Raw genomic sequence first — 5794 nt, 5'->3', positions numbered from 1 at the left:
AGATGGAGTAGAAATACTCCTAGTCACTTCATGCTGCGGAAATCCGGGATAAGCTCCGGCCTAATGGGCCACTTGGCACGTATTCAGACTTAAGACGTAACATTAATTAACCCATTTAACCTTAAAGCAGCCCTTATTGATGAGTAAGATTGTGTGGTGTTAGACAGAGTAAAATGTTATGTCTCACTCTCAGGACAGAAGTGTTACTGCTGATCAATAACCGAGATTCAGAGAAACAAGGAAAAAACCTGCATAATAGTGCTGAATTTGCTATAGTGTGTTATTCTTATAAGAAATGATGAAATGTGGTATTTGCTGAACTATGATTCAGTATGTCTTTTTCATTGTGTTTTAGGTGCCTCATTTAGAACTAAGGCCTGAAGTTTCTGGGGTGCCTGTTTAGATTTCACAAGATGTCTAACATGGAAAATAACGATCGTTATGATGGTGTTTCATATCAGCAAGTTATTGCAAGGTCTTCAGAAGAGAACATGATTAAGTCCCAAAAGGTTTTGGCTAAGAATAAGCCAACAGGGAAATTATCAAGAAATGTGACTCTGCTACAAGGCATTTCCCTTATTGTTGGTGTAATGATTGGTTCAGGAATCTTTGTGACTCCACGTTATGTCCTGTTGCATTCTGGTTCTGTGGGTTTGACATTAATTGTATGGATTTCATCTGGTGTCCTAGCAATGTTTGGAGCATTGTGTTATTGTGAACTGGGAACAATGATTCAGCGTTCCGGGGGTGAATTAACATACATTCGTGAAGCACTGGGCCCTTTGCCTGGTTTTCTAGTAAGCTGGACAATGGTTTTGATTTTGAAGCCAGCATCTGTAGCTATAGTCACTCTAAGTTTTGCATCTTATGCTATCCAGCCATTCATGGATGCAAGTCATGTGGAAAATGAATGGCTTATAAAATTCATAGCAGCCATTTGTATTGTTTCAATAACATCTGTTAATTGTCTTAGTTCTCACTGGGCAGGTCAGATACAGATTATTTTTATGGTAATGAAATTATTGGCTGTTGGAATGATAATCATGATAGGAGCTTCTCAGATTGTCAATGGACATTATGACAATTTTCAATCTCCATTTGAAGGAACCAACCCTAATATTGGAGAGATTGCCCTTGCTTTCTTTAGTGGTTTATGGGCTTATGATGGCTGGAACCAACTGAACTATGTCACAGAGGAACTGCAGAATCCTCATGACAATTTTCCTCGTAGTATTATGATTGCATTGCCTCTTGTAACACTTTGTTATACACTGGTCAATGTAGCATATTTCAGTGTTCTGACACCAGCAGAAGTTCTTTTGTCCAACACTGTTGCTGTGTCTGTAGCTGAGAAAGTCCATCCTGTTCTTGTTGTGTTGATGCCACTGTTTGTTGCTTGTTCTTGTTACGGTGCTGCTAATGGCTCAGTCTTCACTAATGGCAGAGTAGTGTGTTCAGCTGCTAAAGAAGGTCATATGCCTCAGTTTCTAGCAGCAATCAATCACCATTTCAAGACTCCTTTACGAGCGATCATGTTTCCATCTTGTATTTCCATCTGCATGCTGATGCTTGGCAATTTAGATTCTCTGTTAAGCTGCTTTAGTTTTCTAGCTTGGATTTTTCTTGGTGGCACATTCCTTTCCCTCATAATCTTTCGTTGGAAGAGGCCCCATGATGTGCGTCCTTATAAAGTGTGGATTGGAATTCCTGTTGTCATGGTGATGGTGTCCTGTTTCCTTGTTATTTCTCCACTGCTGTCCAAACCACAGTCCTCAATGGTTGCTTTCGGTTTTGTCTTGTCTGGGGTCCCTGTGTATTTTTTATTTGTTGGTAATAATGGGTAGCACATTTTCATTGCAAATTCAAGTCATAGTAGTGTATAGTGGGTAAGATACAGAAGTCAGAAGTCTTGCCAAAAAATGACAACAATCAATATTTATACCTATTTAAATATGCAGAATATTTATTTCAAAAGTACAGAATAAAAGTGCAGGATATAATAAACTACAGGCTGTTTAAAAAAACCAAAAGTTGCTTAACGAATATGAAAGCCTCAATTATGAAAGTAAAACATTTTCGATAACGGTCAGGTTCCACATTCACACACATCCACACATGCAATGCTGGAAATTTGAGTCTTGAATAAAATGATACATTAAGGAAATTACTAATCATGCAATAGTTTTGAATAAAATGATGTGGATTTCAACTTTTACTTGAAACTTTTGAGTGGATGAACTGCTTTGATTCCAAACTTAGGAAGTTAGGTGTGCTTAACCCACCGACGCGTGGGAGTAAGACGTGACAGATTTTACTCTGTATATAAACACCAGTCAATTTTATTCATCAACTGGGGGCATCTGAGGAATCAGTGGGTTAAAGGTTGATTTGTGCTGTCTTGTTGTTTATGTAAACAAGGACCCTTATTTAATGTATAGCCTATGCAGTCTTTTCAGTTTCTTTTTACCCAGACAAGAGTTGCATAAAGGCAAAAATGCTCTCCTTGCTCCTAATATTTTTGCCCTCGCTCCATGCCTTCGTGTGATTTTTGCCTACTGTTTACATCACATTAGGCCATCTTCGCTCCTAATGGAGAGCATAGGGCGTCAACCATTGACCTCCACCTGACTCTATTTTTGGCAGTTTTCTTTGCCTCTAACCAAGTGATATTCTTCCTCCAGGATTACCTTGGGCGGCCTCTTCTTCTGAATCCCTGAGGGTTCCACTTGAGGGCCTCCTGCCTGGCTAAAAGGAAATGGAGAAGACTGCAGTGCGGGCTGTTTGAATTAGTGCCCTGGATATTCCCCTCCCTCAAGCTGGGATGCCTGTGGGATGATCAACTTTTTGAAAGCTCTTTTTAAGACCCAACCTTGTTGCCAGGGTGAAGAAGAGAGACCCTGGGAATGAGCTTGCAAAAGATTAACAGAATGTCGTTCTTGGTTATATCAAGTTCTCGAAAAAATTCTTCAGGTTAAAACAGTAAAAATGCAGAATGAATGGTTGGAAGGTGGTTAAAGGTTTTTGACAAATGATTAGTTCCAAAGGTCATAGCCACTTTTGTCCAAATTCAATAAGATATCAGTAACAGTAAACACTGCGTGACTACAACATTAATTCAGATAAAGTTTTTGCGAGTTGCCGACTGTAAAACTTAGCCCATGACCAAAGAAGCTGTGAGAGTTTTGACAGCTAGAGCTGGTCAACTAAAAGTAGAGGTGCGTAAGTGCAAGACAAGACGCACGTTTCAAACGGCAGGTACAAAACAGAGGTCAATGTCATTGTTTACCAATACAGACAGTATCCTAAACATTCATAAAAACTAACCTTAGGCCTACTTAGGCCTAAGGTTAGCTTTTATGAATGTTTAGGATACTATCTGTATCGGTGACCTCTGTTTTGTACCTGCCGCATTTCAAAGATGATCTGCAATATTTGTGATTGAAATTTCAAGATCTTGATCGATTTTGTTCGTCACCGTGTTTGTGATTCCTTTTCAAGGCGAGACTTCTCCATGGAGAAATGCATTCTGGTCGTAAGCAAGATGCATTGTGGCAAATCCAAGAACATCGAGATTTCGCATAGAATTGCCCTAACTCCTGATTCTGTTCCTTCTCGCTCGTAGCCTGCAGACCCCTGCAAGTAGGCTCTTCCGTTGAAAATAGCGACCTCCACACTGGAATACGAGAATGCCGACGGGTACTCTAAGGCGAAGTGAGAGTCAATCTCGTTCCCTGAGCCACGATGTTTTTGGCCAGTGCCGCGGATCGAGAGCCTCGACGAGCCACGGTCCGAGCCACGGCGACAGCCACGGCGCTATCCTCGGCGCTGGCAAGGCGCTGGCTAAAAGGATCGTGGCTGTGGGAACGAGATTGAGTTCTTGAGTACGAGTTTTCAGTACTTGGCACGCCCATTACCTTTAAACAAGGAAATTTTTGGAATGGGTGTGCTGAGAAATGTGGAGAACTCGTACTCGATTCCTCGTACTCTTTGCTCGTACTCTAGTCTGAAGTCGCTAATGGCACGCGGTCGACACACATGGACTTGGCTACCAAGTCACCATGCTACTGTCGCGCGCTCGCTTTTCTCTCTCTCTCTGATACAGTCTTGATACGTAAAGATGCATAAGAATGACCTGAACTTCACATCGTGAAAAACTTTCAGTAAATTGCATATTTGAACTGTGGGTATCTCATAGGTTCAAATACAGTTGAAATCTGAGTCCTTCCATTGCGAAGATCTAAAATCTTACTTTCCATCAATCTTTGGACATCAGCCACCTCAAATACAATTAAGCATGGCGGTCCAAAGCCAAATATTCATTCCTGTTATTTTATTAACCATTATTTTTTTCTCTTTTAAAATTTACTCTTAGCTGTTTGTCACTGCCTTTTGGTTTGTTCGATTCTTTTGGAATGTATTCACTTAGATCATTCGTCTAGAACCTGCACTTCAAATATATACATTTATTCATTGATCAGTCCTTTCATGGGAACACATTGAGCGCAACAAAATAATTAACCTGGTCCCAACAGAGTGGCTTCGTAGCTCAAATGCATGGTAAAGCATTACACCGGCATTGCAGACGTCAAAGGTTCATATTCCGTTGAAGCCTGAAGCCACCTGAAGTTTTCAGCCCGGAGGCAGGGGGGGGGGGGGGGGGATTCCATATAAAAAGGACGGGGGTGCTCGTCGTACCTTTTAGGGGTTAAAAAAGCGATTTTGGTTCCTCTTAGGAGCTTTAGTGGTACCTTTTAGGGTATTGAGCAGTAAAATTATGACAGGAGACATTTGACAATTAACTAATTTTTAATTTTGTCTAACTAAAACCCATAATTTGGTACCTCTTAAGGGTAAAAAAAATGCCACGCCCACAAGGCAGGATCTTGGTACCTCTTAGGGGTTCTTTTCAAAATTTCCGACAATCAGCCCCGTTCTTTTATATGGGAGTTTCCCCTGGGTTTTTCAGGTGTCAAAAGGCGACAATTTTTAAAATTGTCCCGGTAGGTGCGAGGATCACTTATATCTTTCATAAATTTTATTGTTGTTGTTCACTCGGATACTAACATGATAATATTTCATATCATTGGTGTATTACAGGAACCCATGACCCGGAGCCTACAACTCTACTGTGTTCGTGTAACGGCGTTTTCACAGACCAATTTATTTTTAGATTGAATTTCCCGCGAATGAGACTTCCACAGGAGCCCGATGACCAATTACAAGAAATTAAGCTGACGTCATAGGGTCACCGAACCGGAACTGCCTTTGTTTTTTCCGGAAAAGATAGTCTAAAATAGATCGGTCTGTAAAAATGCCGCTGCATAGGCCCAGTATGGGAGCTGTAGGCTCCGGGTCATGGGTTCCTGTGTATTATCAATGCTTTCAGGGGGAAATTTGTCCAAAAGTATATACAAATCATTAATTCTTGGCTAACTAAGCGGCTTACACAAATTTTACTTGATAATCAAACCAAGAGTTGCCTTGGAGGAGGGTTCAAGGAAACGAAGAATAAAATGACCGCCACGATTTGGTCTTTGCTTCTGCAATCAATCTTATCTTCTCGACACGGCGGTCTATGGTTTGGCACCCAAGAAAGAGACCCTACCACCCTCTTAATGTTTCTGATATTAACACCAAAAGAAATTCGGGATTTTCTGTAATCATATTGTAAACTCATTAGAATGGACAGGTGCGAAATTAAAAATGACTTGAACATAGTAAGAAATATTCAACGACAGCCTATTAAAACTATCTGATCTGGTCAGCCATTTTTTCTTAATAAAAACGATGTAGA

At 40.6% G+C, this 5794-nt stretch overlaps 1 pseudogene; it reads left to right on the top strand.

The window, feature by feature from the left end:
• LOC138058021 (b(0,+)-type amino acid transporter 1 pseudogene) overlaps positions 1-2222 on the top strand; it is a 3630-nt pseudogene extending 1408 nt beyond the window's left edge.
• Positions 2223-5794: the final 3572 nt, after the last annotated feature.

This window comes from Montipora capricornis, chromosome 7 (genome assembly GCF_036669925.1).
Source record: "Montipora capricornis isolate CH-2021 chromosome 7, ASM3666992v2, whole genome shotgun sequence".
In the NCBI taxonomy this organism is placed as follows: Eukaryota; Metazoa; Cnidaria; class Anthozoa; order Scleractinia; family Acroporidae; genus Montipora; species Montipora capricornis.
Note: the sequence above shows the minus strand (reverse complement) of the source record. Positions and strands in the feature narration are given on the sequence as shown.